The sequence below is a fragment of the Monomorium pharaonis genome, chromosome 7, assembly GCF_013373865.1.
Source record: "Monomorium pharaonis isolate MP-MQ-018 chromosome 7, ASM1337386v2, whole genome shotgun sequence".
Classification (NCBI taxonomy): domain Eukaryota; kingdom Metazoa; phylum Arthropoda; class Insecta; order Hymenoptera; family Formicidae; genus Monomorium; species Monomorium pharaonis.
Window position 1 is genome coordinate 5,496,679 of NC_050473.1, and position 15,008 is coordinate 5,511,686.

A 15,008-nucleotide genomic window follows, 5' to 3' on the forward strand; every position below is an offset into this window, starting at 1 on the left:
ACCTCGTAAGTCCTAAAATCGCAGAATTCTCCTTTCGCCCTGATCCCCAACTACGTGTGTCAGAGGATTAGTCGCGCTTCTGGGACCGCGAACGAGCGCAGTGCAATCGACGAGAATTAATGCGCGCCCGTCGCCGATATCGCGAACTCTCCGACCAGAAGTTTCCAGGGTAATCGCCTTCGCGCTCCGCTCCACTTTCGTGGAAAAGCCGCGAAACGAGTTATCGCGGTGCAGTATTTGGGAGTTCGTCGATTTCGGAAACGTATTTCTCGGCAGCTGCTGTTCTCTTTAATCACCGCTATCCGTTTTTGTCTCGCGGTTCCGAAGAGGGGAGGGAGGAGGGGAATGGTCCGTACAGTCGGGGTGTTTTGTAGTAAAGACGAGGACACCAGAGGAATCGAGTTCTCTCGTCCTTGTCCTCTTCATCACTATCATCATCATCATCATCATCATCATCATCATCAATCGCCACTGTATACCACCCGCGGAGACAGAGCGATCCTAAATACCGTCCAAGCGAATTGGAGATAAATGCAACCTGGGATCCCGAACTCCCGCTACTCTTAATAGATGGTTCTCTCTGAAATGTTGAAGGAAGCGCGATGCACGACATTGTTCCCTAATTCTCGAATTACTCGCGTGAGGATAGGATGCACGCGGCGCGGATTAAGAACGTACATTGAAAAAAAGAAATTAGTCGAATTAATCTGAAGTATGGATATTGTATGGATTGAAAACAATTGATATAGCGACCTACTTTGCTCTTGGTATTTTCAATAATGAATTCCAAGTTATTTTGAAAATGTGAAGTGATATAGATTCTTTGGATTCTTCGGATTTTTTGATACAAATAAAATAATTTGGCTGCAGAATTAACTGAATGTCAACTGATTTATTGATAATCTACAAAATTTACTTACAAGGATCTGCATATCTTTTAAAATGAAGCAACGATGAAAGATTATCGTATTATCGAGGAATCAGTTATCGTGGCATCACGCAGATTATTAGCTCGCGGACAACAGATCGGGCAGTTTAATCAACGCCGACGCGACTCCTGTAATCGAGAGACGATTTATAGCAAACCAGTTTGACTACTCTTACTTGGCCTTTCGCTCCTTTCTTTAACCACCGGTGTTCACGACGCGCGTTTTCGGTCTTACGACGATACGATCGATGTAACGCCGTTACAAATTTGTTTGGCCGAATGCCGCACGCTTTATGCGAACGTGACCTGCTGCTGTATTAATGTAACTGACATTGTGATGTAACATCAGGCGAATTCCATTAGGGTCTTTTGGAAAAAGCCAACAAAAAAATGAATACCAGGACATAGGAAGTGTAATAAAAGAATTAATATAAAGAAAAACAAAAAACAAGCGTATAATAAGGCATTGAAAATGTACAAAAGAATAGATAGAGATAAAAAAGATAAAAAAAACGATAAGAATCTTGATTAGATTGGCTAAAAAAATCTAGAGGAACGTTACAGATAAATTTCTATATTTCAAATATTGCGTTGTCTATACCTTTTTATTATAGATCGGAATCCTGTACATTTGTCCTTCATAATTTGCTCTTTAAACATTCTGCTATATAGTTTTATACGTTATTATTCCGTGCTCCTTCTTGTGTCACGACTTCAACGTCAAAGTTCCCTAATCGACATTTATCTAATCGATCGCTGATGGCACCTGGTCGACCTAGTGGTACAGTTAGACGAGTAGGAGTGGGTATTAAACATCGCAGCTACGAGAAAGGATCGAGGTTAACGATAAGTCCTCTCCCGTCGCGGACGGATGAACTTCCTCCTAAGGGAAGAGAGAATCGACGTGACGTCGAGAGCGGATTATCGATCCAAATGACATCTGGAGAAAATGTGCTCGCGGTGGTAGTACCCCATATGATTTATGGAACCCGAATTCCGTCTACAAAAGGAAAGGGAATAATACGGAATGAATGTATTTTTCACGTCAAAGTGGCCGCAGTAAGAAAATTTACTCGGCAAAGTTTTGTCCCTGTCCAAGAAAATGAAAATCCGAAAAAAGTCATCTTAATGAATTCTAATTGCCCTAACGATCAACTATTTGTTGCTGGCGCGTAAAGTTTTCGAGTTTTGAAGTAGTAGTAAAACATCGCGTGGTACCAGCGGGCATCGCTCATGGTCCTCTTTTAATCGCATTAGGGCAACACGTTCCCCGGGGAGGTCGAGCGAACAAAGCAGGCTAGCGCGAATTGTTTCCACAAAATTGCGACATGACACCGTTTCGCCGCCGCTAATTCGCCGAGGAGTTGTGCTAGAGCTGACGCGCTTTAACTCCCCTGACTCGTCGCGTTCCTCTCGACCCACTTTTCTCGTTATCGTAGCACAACATATCGTCGGCGAATCGCTGATAAAAATTGGCCCGCGCACGTCTGTCAAAAGGTCAAAGACGTCGCGCGTTTTCTTTGTTGTCTCGTTTCGCACGCATAAGAAACAGAGTGAAAGAGAGAAAGAGAGAGAAAATGCGTTTTAATGCTACGTTTTACACATGGGACGCATGTAGAACTACGTATGGTGCTCTCCTGTACCCTTCAAATCTCACATGCACTAAACAGGCTTTACAGAGATATGATTGAAAAATCAAAATACTTTAATTTGTTTAAAAATTATATAGAATATATAATGTTATATTAAAATTTTTTAATGATTGACAGTGTAGCTTTTATGAAAATAAAAGTTCTTAAAACCTTTAGACTAATACCGGGAGAAAGCTCCTTTGTGACTCTGAACAAAGTTTAAAATTTTACATAACGTAGATGTTATTTATATAAATAAATTTTGAGGAAAAATGACATTTATCTTAATGAAAAAATGCTAGTAGCGTAAAGATTAAAACAATAGGTAAGACAGTGATGTATATAATACAAAATCGAGAAGAGATTATAGCAGGATTTTAGTGCCTAAATAATATTTATGTGATTTTATATACATTTTTTAATTCTTTGAATTGTACGTCTTTATTTTAGTTCTTGAAACACAGCTTTTAAATTTGAGCCATTATAATAATATCACAATATTAATACCAATGTCAACTTACATCCCTGTCTTCCTTCTCGAAATCTTATCTTCTCTGAAATAAAAATTTAACTTTTATATGTAGCATCTTACAACAAATGCAGCGAGTGACTGATACATCACGTTTTTTAAATGTTTTGATTATATATCTCAAAATTTTATAGAGTGCAAATACTGTCACTACAATTTTTCAAGTGATTTTTTACTCTAATAAGAGTTAAGGTTTTAACTCTTGTTAAAGTTGAAAAATTACTGTGAAAATGTTGTGACAGTATTTTCACTCTATGAAATTTAGAGAGTGAAAAATATGTATAATTAGATTAAATCTTCTTGTTCTTGCAAAAATTTAATTCTGTTTATCACGTAATTTTTTCATATACAAGTAAAAAGCTGATGAAAGTGTGAACTAAATGCTTATAAACAAAAAGTGATTTCTCATGAATTAAAAAGGTATAATGAAAAATTTAGTAACGTCATTGAAAAAATTATTTTAAAATATGTTACAAAGATATTAATCACGGAAGAAAGAATATCAGGAGGGAGCGTAAGGTTTTTTATCTATAACTTTCTCTCTTGTACTTTATTGAGGCACTCCATCTCTCTTACTTTTTTAGTAGTTCACACTAATACGGCATCTATAGCGAATCCTCCCCTGTGTTATTCTTTCCTTTATGATATTAATTGAAACCTAAACTTATAAGATTCTAGATGTAAGTAAGTAATATGGTGGTATGTGATAAGCATTGAAACGTTCCAGATTAGCTGTCTAATTGTACAGTCACTGTACGACATTTTTAACGGAAAATTTAAGAATATATATATAAATAATATGGAAAATCTTATTAGCGATTATCAGAAACATTTTATTAACGTATGCACGCTAAAATTTCTACAATTGTTATGCTCTCAATAACATAAACCACTTTTTGTTGAAATCTGTATCGATCACGCGTACCTTAACGCGAGAAGGTTTTAACCCAAGCGTTTCTGATCGCATGAAAAAAGAACTTTCATGGACATAATGCCGGATTTTCATAGCTATAAAAGAGAAAGAGAGAGAGAGAGAGAAAGAAATCGGTCTTATAACGAAATAGATCATTTCTGCGGGTTTTACCGAGCTTATACCAGTCGCGATCTCCGCTCTGGAAAGATCCTGAATAAAGGAAATTCAGGAATCCAGTTCATTCGGTGAACGTGCGAGTAAGAATGGAGGGGGGAGAGGGGGAATCGAACCCTAAGCCCAGGTAAACACGTACAGAGGGTGGCGGGCGTAAAGAAAGCGTATATATTCGTTGAAAGAGCTCGAGGAGAATCTCTTTCGTCGTGTGTGTATAATGGACGCTCGAAAAACGAGGCGAAGCGAGGTGAAGAGAGCTGACCTACTGTGGCAAGTGGCTCAGGGCCGTCGCTGTCCAAATCGTCCCCCCGATTGCCCTCCACCGGGCATTCTCTCTTCATCCGGTGCCACACGGTAGTATTCAAAGTCTGCCCTCTCACGGACGCGATGCCCTCGTAGCCACTTTGTCCTCCTCCTCCTCTTTCCTTTTCTATAAGCGTTCGATCAGTCTGTCTAATGTTCGCGATCTACTGGACTAAATGTACCATAACGCCGAGGCCCCGGAACGATAATACCCTGGTGGTCGGTCTATCATGACATCGCCTCGTGCGATAATAGCGTACCGATTTTAGAGCGATTAGAGGCGAGTGGTCTGTGCGAGCGCGAGGGTGAAAGCCTCGATAATTGGAAATAGCCTGAACCCGAGCTAGGGAAAGATCGATTCGAGTTAATACTCGGCGGTTCGCTATATCTCGAAAGTGCTTTCTAACCGATTCCATGGCCGTCGTCCTCCAAATAGAGCCGTCGCTCTAAATACGGCATTGTAAATGAGCAGCAGCGCATTATTTGCTTGTCTTAATATCCGCTTCCGGATCTAATCATTCCGATTGTGTGCACGTGGAATGAGTGCGTGGAAGAGGTAACGCGCAGCCTCCATCTCGAATGTGAGAAAATTAATTCTCAACTTATATCCTCCGCCGTATGCCTTAACCGCCTTTTATAATTACCTTTTTTTTCCCGAGAGATTATGATTTAACTTACACGTTTACATTGGCACGATGCAAGTTTCCCTAAAGAATTAACTTTTACTTATTTGGAATTGCTCGAGTGGATCCACGATACGCGGAACTAATACGATTCGTTCGATCTAACGCGGCATTTGTTAAGAGAGGTCTGGTATCCTCGGCTCGGGATTCGTGACCGGCTCTCCTGTGCCTTTTTGCGCTCAGTCGACGTGAACGCCCACCCGAGGAGGAAAGTGAATCACGGCAGCGGTCGTCGAGTGAAAATCATCTAGTGAAAATGTGAAGGCCAGGTAGAGTGGCGATTTGAAAGTTCTGCCGTAGCTTCCAGCTACAAGTCGATTTTCACTCCGCCACCGCTGCCGTCGTCATGGATATATCTTCGTAAAACGCTCGGTAAAAGGTCGACCATCGTAGATTGTTGTACGATTCTAGGCACCGCTTTTATGTGCACGCACGTGGACGAATGTAGCGAATTGTTCCGGCAAGCAATGCACTTTTTATATTATTATTTTGTTATTAAAATATATATGGAATATGCATATATCTTTTATTTATTGTCTTGGAAAATTGATAATTAAACTACTCATATTATAAATATAAACAAGATCGATATCGCCGATATTTCTTTCCCAAATTTTTTTCACTCTACGATATTTAGAGAGTACTCTTGAAGAATATTGGTAAATTTTATTGCTTAATTTTATTTTTCTTTTAAATAACAGTTACCTTTAACAAAGGCTATTTTATAGATAATGGTTTTAAAATATATTCATCACAAATGTAAGAAAAATGATTGTTTTGAAAATTAGAATCTATTACTTTTACCAAACTCTTGTTAACTTTATCGTTGATTAAAAGGTTTGCCAACATAACAAAATAATTCAGAGACCAATTGTATTTCTGGCGATATAATAACAAAAGATTAGATTAGGAAGATTATATGATAAAATTAATCAGAGTTTGGTCGAAATGGCCGTTATATTATTGACATCTCGTAAAGTGAAACGTCGATTTGAAAGAGAAAAAAATGTCTGCAATTTTTTTAGCGATTTGTCACTCTAATACAATTCAGAGTCTAGAGAGCGAAAATTGATTTTGTACTATTTTCGGATATTTTTAACTTTATGAGATTAAAGTATCAGCTTGCTAGGATTCAGAATATATTTTAAATAAATTTGATGCTCACGATAGTATTTGTGGATATATGATACTTTAGAAATTTATAACAAATAATATTTATTCAATTTATAACAAGTAATTTACATTTAATTCATGTATTTTGTTTGTGTGCAGCTTACTTAAATACATAGATAGTTGAAATGTCTTGTTTGCCTCTTGATTTCAGGTGGTCTTCATGTGCATCTCTCGAGTGATATCGCCAAGGTGAAACGAACTATGCCAACCAGTAAGTAGACACGTGTATGCAATGTCTTTTAACAAATGCAGATTGTCTTTACCTTATCGCCTACATACGGGAATAACGACGTTCCGTTTTTTTTTCCTTTTCGTTCTCATCGTCTCGCCAAGTCAAGAGGAACCGACGCGATCTTGACCATTGATATTCAGCATGCTATCTCGATCGCATCCTTTAATTAGCATGCTGCTTTAATCTTCAGATTACCAGACGATAAAACGGCTCATTTACATATCAAGAAACGCAATGTTATTTTCTTAATGAACCAAACAAAGTAGTAGTTCCGCTTATTAGTAACCGACAATTTATTACTGTCGTTTATTAGACGCTATTAAATCCAGATAACATGGGCTAGAATACTATTGCTTGCATGTTACTGTAGTTAGCATATTGATAGATAGTTGTTAAAACTTTTATAGGAAACGTAGTGGAAACAATTGGATAATGCGAATATGAACCAACAATATGTCAAATATCTTGTATTTGTATAAAACTACTGGTAGAAGACTATTAGTTTACAAGAGTAAATAATTTATTAATTATTTTTACCATCAATGATATATAGGTCAATAACTAACACTTTTGCATAAAAGTTCAAGCCTATCTTTACCTGAATACATTTTACGATAGTATATATCGATATTTACTCACCTTTCTAAGATGACAAAAATGATACATTGAAAGTGGCTTATATAGCCTTTTTCAAGCGATCTACATTTGTCCAACTGTATACTTTTTCATCAGAAAACTTTAGAAGTCTACTATTGATGAATATTAGTAAACTTTTTGCTTACCAAAGTACTTCAGTATATTACATGATATAATATATCGATATTTATTAACCTTTCTGAGATGACAGAAATAATACATTGAATGGCTTATATAGCCTCCTCCAAGCGATCTACATTTGTATAACTGTATACTTTTTCGTCAGAAGACTTTAGAAGTATACTGTTGATGAATATTAGTAAACTTTTTGCTTATCAAACTATTTCAATATATTATATGATGTAATATATTGGTATTTATTTACATAATTGAGATAACTTTGAAGAATATTTTCTTAGTTTTCTACAAGTAAGATACGATTGGCAGAAAATAGTATTTTTTTCAATTTTAAGTAAATTTTGTTCTAGAATATTCTAAAAAAAACAACAACTTATGATGTTTTCAATCTCAGTTCCTACACAGCCGTGATGCTAATCACAACGGAAGAAAAGCGAAATTTGTCACGAAAATCGTGCAAAAGTTTTGGTGAGTTATCGAAAAAGCAACAACGATTACGTCATTACGCGAAGTTTTATGCGATTGTAGGAGCTAGTAGTAGTCAATTGTGTAAAAATGACTTGATGGACGTTAGTGAATCGGACAATGGTGATGAAGATCAAACGCAAAACGTGCAGTATTTAAAAGTGAATATCGAACACAATAGTGACGATGAAAATTACATAAATAATGACAATGGAAATTACATTTCTAGGGATGATAATAATGACACTTCTTATGATAGTTGTAGTTGAACAAGCGTTGTGCGTTACGAAAAAACAGCAATGAAGTGAGGAGTGGGAACGACAATAGGCATGAATACCGACACATTTCAATTTCAAGCCCAAAATTACAAATCCTGGACAGCACTGATTTATTTTGTCATTTTTCATCGAAAATATTTAATAAGATGACCTATCGTAGATCAGCATAGTTATAGCATGATACTATAGGATGAGACAGCAGTTTTATAGTATTGATCTACAGTAGTTTTATAATATTAATCTACAGTAATTTTATATTTATCCTAATTAAATTTACTACAAGCGAACTACTATTGTTCGATAAAATTAACCTATTGAGAGAATATACAAATATGATCCCCGAGCGAACTAAAAGTAAACTACAGAAGCCTGATAGAAGTGAGCTACGAGTTCTCGATGAAAGTAAACAATAGTAGGGATATTAATATATTATTTCTTATTTTATCTATTATTATCTTACTTTTGTGAGCTACTTGGGATCTGTGAGGTACGTAGGAAGATCGATTCTAGTTCACCGATTGTTGGTTGATTATGTACTACTTTTAATGTGCTTGTATGTTATCTGGGGGAAATATTACGAGTTATGGTAGCAATAACTATTAAAATTAACGGAATTAAAGTTGAGCTCTTAAAATTGAGCTCTCATCGGAGATGCGTCAGACAGATCCAATTTGATCCGCAATGTTGTTGCTTACGTCAAGCTTCGATTTAAGTGAGACGTCTCTTGTCGGTTGCTTATCGTCGATGCCTCTTCCGCGTATCGTAATTCCGCGTACGAATCCGCATTATTCTTTCATCGAGACATTCATTCCTACGTGATGAGTCGCGGGTGTTTTATGGGCGCTGCTACGCGAGAGCGGGACGAGGCGCGACGGCGAGGACAAAGAGGAGGAGGAAGAAGGAAAAGAAGAAGCAGCAATATGTACCGTTGCACGTGGCAACGATATATTTCGCAGCTATTGTGAATACACACTAGCGTACGTGACATCATTCGTCCTCGCAATTACATAAAGATATCGGCGTCGTTAGTCCGCTAACATCAGTGATCCTTACGTGATTCCACGCCGCGCATATGCATTTAACACAAGGCACGCATTTAATGCTCCCGCATAATCGCGTCATGCCGACATTTGAGGACTGATGGCTGCACGAGTGGTCGTGGCTGATGATCAAATTAAAAAGAAACACGATATAAGCAAGCATTGTGTCTCGGAAGCGCCGAGAACGCCGGAATGTCGCCGAGACCACGGTAATTTTTTCGATTAAGCTCTGGATTCGTTATATTTCGCAATGTAATTTTATTTGTATAACTTTATTACAACTGTAATTTGCTTCTAAATCTATTGCCACGCTATTGCACCAATCTTTCTTAAAATTTTAATATGCTTATCAGTTTTCAATTGAACGCACGGTAGCACATAATAAATGGATTGTCGAATCGGAGTAATAGAAAATCTTAAATTATCTTGAAAATAAAAAGGATTTATTATTGTAAATCATCCAATAGATGATTTATAGGCGGCATTAAATTGGGGACTGTAAATCCTTTTTGTAGAAGCGAGTGGAGATCAATTGATCAATAATGAAATATAAAAAAATTTTTCTTAATTTATAAGTTATAACTAGTATTAAAAACTAAAAACTGACAAATAGCGATCTTTTAAATATTATGTATTTTAATCTTATCTATTAGCATGTGTCTTTTTTTTAATAAATAAAGACACATTGACTTGATAGGTAAATTTACCAAAAGTAAAAAAAAACCTTAGTTTTTCTTGTTTTAATCCCAATTTTATGTCACATTTATACATTATGAATTGGATAGTCTATGATAATAAAAAATCATTATAATCTATAATACAAAAATCAATACATATTTTTTCAAAAATAACATCTTAATTACTTTAATACTTTTCTCTAAAAAAATCTTAAAAGTAGGTTTTTTGTACTAAAAAATAAAATATCTTTAATCTCTCTTTTAAAACATTTGATAAGAAAGCAATTCCTAATATTTGCATTAAAAATGCTAGACAATCAGTTGATCATTAATAATAGATGAGTTATAAAAATCGATGATAAATCGTAAGTGCAATTACGCGCTCAATCTAAACTCGACATGATATCATCATGGGTCCTTGATCATTTATATTTTTATTGTATTAGAGTATCTTCGATTCTAACAATAAAAGATTCTCAATTCAATTAAAAAATTTAGTAATTTTGTAATTTATAGGAGAAATTCTAATATATAATAAACTTTTTTGTTATTAGAATTCATTTTGATGAAGTAAAATAAATCCCTAGAAATTGAGCCATTTTTTCTTTTTATCTTGTTATTATTTTAAAAAATTACAGTCTTGTGTGTTTTCTAATCGTAAATCTCATTACAAGAAATCAATTTTCTCTAAGAAATTTTGGTTTCTCTCGTTTTGAATAATAAAGGAAAAATGTTTTAGAGTTCATTTTACTGCAGTAAGATGAGATCGGATACAAGTTTCATAATGTTTTTAATTTTCGAATTGGGGATATTTCTTTGAAAGTAATTTGCGGAATTTATTATTAAAATTATTGCATTATAGTTGTAAAATATTCTTAAAGTTAATAAATATACAGTCAAAACAGGAACGCGATAGAAAGGGGAAGAGAGAGAGAGGGGGGGGAGAAAATTTCATAAGGCTTTTCGCAAAACTGGTTCGACATTATGAGATATTTGAGATTGACCATTGGCATGGACGTGTTCGCGTACTCGCTCGATCGCGTCAGCGTCGTTCTCGTCGTCGAGGAGGCTAACTGTTTGATTAGATTAGCGTGTGCAAATAACGGCGGCGGCGATCCGACCTCGGCTCGACCGACCACACGTTGGATCGTGTCAGGCTTTGTCAAAAACCTCCGGAAAGTACGACGGAAAAGAAAGCCGCGGTCGCGCTTCCGGGGTCGATAGAGCGGCACAATGGGCGAGGGCGAGCACGTAGTGCTGCGATATAGCGACCATCGAAATGGTTATTTTCGACGGTGAGGCCGTCTAGGACGTGGTAAAACGAGCACTCGAGGACATCCTGCGTGTGTGTGTGTATGTATACATATGGTGCGTGCATGCACGTATGGATTATGTGTGTTTGTGACGACGTGTGTGTTCCTCTTGCCTCTTTTGCCGTTCTGTCCATTCTACACCGAGCCGAGCTTACACCGAGACGTAACTTCAACGCGACCTCCGGCGTTTCCTGCTTGGTCGTTCAGCGGTCGATAATAGTTCGGCAGTGATCGATCGCTAAACGACGAGGCGATGCATTTCGGGGAAGCGTCGAGAGAAGTTGGAACTAGGACTGGGTTTATTAGTGCAGATAATATAAATAATTTATTTTTTTTATAGTATGTATTTCTAATTTATCACAATTATTATATTTTACTACTCTTAAAGTTGTATGTATTAACAATTTTAAAGTTTAAGTAATTTTTCTATATTGTGTTATGTAATTTATAATTTACATTGCTATTTTGTGTACACGAAAAAGATTCGTGTAAACATAATGTAAACAGTAATTCATGTAGACGTAATCTTGAACTTTGTGACACAACTTTGAACCACGGAAAAGTGGCCATCCTTTTGAAAGTTCTCGTGCAAGCGTTTCTAAACACACCGAGTAACAATTATTTAATAATTATTAGTTTTGATTTAATATTAATCGAATATTTGATTGAAATTATTTTACCAAACTTTAATGACTTTTATTATTCCAGACTTGATCGTTGTTATTACCAGGTTTTTTTCAGTATAGATACATAGAAAACAATTCAGATCAACAATATTACATCAATAATTATTGCCTTTTAAGCAATAAAATTTTTAAAGGAAGTGATAATCTTAAATGTCAGTAAAGTACTAATTTTTATTTAAATATTTAATATAATAGTCATCTAAAGAACACAAGAAATTTGATTGTTTTAATAATAATGACAGTATACAAATTCTAATTCATGGTTTGTAGATACTGTTATTTTTTATTTGATATTTTTTTCTTTTGATTCATAAAAATATTATTGAATATATAAAGATAAAGATATATATTTTTTTAGAAAACTTTACAAACAATTATTACGTAACCAAGTTATTGTAAAAAATTAGTATCAAATCAAGAATTATTCTTTGATACATAAGCAAGAATATAAATCTTCCTTAAAGAATTTGATAATCTTAAATTTCAGCAAAATATTAATTTTTGTTTTAATATTAAATAATTATTTAAAAAATTAAATTTTATTGTTTTAATAGTAGTATAAAAAATTATAATTCTTCTCTTCAATATGTGTCTGTCTTTATTTATTTAAGAAGAAAATGAAGATAGGCACATGCTTGTCTGAGAGGGGTAAGTTCACCAAAAAGTTGAAACAGCTTTTAAAGGTATTGTAATTTTTTATTCGATATTTTTTTCTCTCATTTTATGAAAAATATATCTATTCAGTAAAGGTAAATATATTTCTCTTAATAAAACGATATAAAATTTCTTCATATAAACATGTTTTATTTGTTTAAATTATTAAATTCTTTAATGATTTTATTTCTTATTATATACATATATATGAGACGATTATTGATTTTATTGATCTAATCTTTGTCTATAATATGTGATCATTCATCTTGAAATTTGAAGATGACCTTATGTATCGGGAAACTTTATTCAACCGCATTATAAATACATCCGAATATATATATATATATATAATCGAGTTGATTTCGTATAGATAAATTGTGCGGAGGGTCAGGGATAGAAGCCTGAAATAAAATGTTAGGCGAATATGTAAAATAAATTTGTCTAAATAGAATTGTCGTAAATAGATTTGTCGTAGTAAAACTTCTCCTTTTTCGGTCTCAGATTTCGAATATTCGCGATGTCTCAAGGTATCTTTTATTCTCGCTGCAGAGGTAATTTCATTAGGCCCGACCGTATCTCGGGGAGGGGTGTTCGGGCTTATTTGCCGGAGTGACATTATTCGATAAGTTTATTCCGGGCGCGGGTAATCGATAGCCGGTCGCTCTTTCGTCGTCACGCGGCGAGAGGCGCGTGCGAGCGAGGAGAGCACACGTTCTACATCGCTTTTAGATTGCGGAATGACCTTAACCCCGGTATCGATAATCGATGGAATCGATCGGGGTCTCCGCGTCACCGCCCCGCGATGGAAGTATCTACCGGCTATCCGAGGGCCGTCGAAGGCCACGGTCGACTGATCCGAACCTGGCAGATTCTCGTGAAATATGCATCGAATCCTTCCCGAATTCCTCCCCAGTGTTACGCTTTTTAGCGAGCTTTCGAAATTGCTTGACTCAAGGACCGCCTGCTCGTCCTTGCACGAGAAATGGACGCGTATAGTTGCATCTGCGATATGTATATATTTATCGCTGAAGCATTATCTACAACTACGCGGGAAAAGAATGATGCATTAACGGCACGGCTGAACAGCAGTCTGAAAATAATCCAGTTAATTCAACAATAATATTTTTTAATTAAACAAATACTCTGTAATAAAATGTTATTTGCTAATACTGTTAAATTAATAAGATTGTTTTCAATCAGCTTACTATTGATTAATGCCGTTATCATTTTTTCCGGGTACGTACTGAGATTTTCTCTTAGAGTTTAAATCTAAACGTTATGAGATTTTCACGAAGTGTGGACGTTAACGGTTACAATGTCAATATAATCGGTACGATTGTTATTTTAAATTGAAAAAGGTAAAGAGAGTGACATCTCGAAAAGAAACATTTGTCTTTCTGAAATGCATTTTTATTGGGAAGTGCAGGGCTTTTCCTTGAAATTTAAGACGATATTCGCAATAATTGAACACTCGCAGATACCGTGAACGTAATTCTATTGTATCAAAACACAAAAGCCACCATGAACATTGAAGCTGCATTTCTTTCAGAACGACTCGAATTTGCGATCGACGGAACTTTCGCGGAGACAAACTCCCGCTCCGATAAACAACATTCGCTTCACGTGGGACGAAAATTTTGATAATTAAGTCGATATACGTGTAATGTACCGGTTTCTTCGCGCGCGAATCAGTTTGGCGCGATCTTAGGTTCGTCGACGCGACTGCAGTCGGCTACTCGCCTCGCCGTACACGTTTTATGGTCGAGCGAATCCGAATTCGCGCGCAACAGTAATTAAGTTAACGAGCCGACCCGGGAGCACCGTTAATTAATTTGTCACACCAGGACTTCTTCGGTGAATTCTGAGTAAAACTGTTAAGCGCGTTTCCGTTCATCTCGCGAGACAGCGCGCGAATAATAGGCGCATTTAATCCGTGCAACTGCACTTGTTGCCCTCCCCCTCCTCTCTCTTCGCAAACGTTCGCGCTATGTGCATTTCACGATGTCCTGTACTGCAATATTACATTTCTTGTTCCTGAATGAAGAAGAAACGAGGATTCGCGAGTAAAGGCAAATCGAGTTGATCTAATATACGAGTCTTCGCAAATTGCACAAGAATTGCAAAAATTGCATGTGCATTCTGCATGAAGAGAGAGAGAGAGAGAGAGAGAGAGAGAGGGGGGAGGGGGACGGCAGAGTCGGTGTTCGCCACGCATGCCGAAAGAGAACAATAGTTACAGTGACCATAATATAACTATAATTTATAATCATTTCTGGACCCAGTCATATTTTTTTAGTTATTCAAAAATATAAATTATAGTTTGTTTAAACTATCTTAAAGTTCTCATAATTATGTTGGCTTATACAACTTATGATATAGTTGTCACAATCAAAATGGAGATTTCAATATAGCAAGTTGTACCATAAAGCAACTATAAACGTCCACCGTAAGAATACGGCTATTATTACAATTATTATAGTAATGATTACTGTAAAAGTGATATTCTCGACTATAATTATTTTACTATGCAATTATAGTTGCAGATATCCCGCTTT

At 35.9% G+C, this 15,008-nt stretch overlaps 1 protein-coding gene across 4 annotated transcripts in view; it reads left to right on the forward strand.

Annotated features, from left to right (window-relative positions):
• LOC105835532 (origin recognition complex subunit 2) overlaps window positions 1–15,008 on the forward strand; it is a 100,646-nt gene that overhangs the window by 50,974 nt on the left and 34,664 nt on the right. For 2 of the 4 annotated variants that reach the window (XR_004964144.1, XR_003625247.2), the window contains one exon: window positions 6,486–6,545. The gene's annotated coding sequence lies outside the window, so the exon portion shown is untranslated. The other 2 variants (XR_004964145.1, XR_004964146.1) reach the window with 2 other exon arrangements.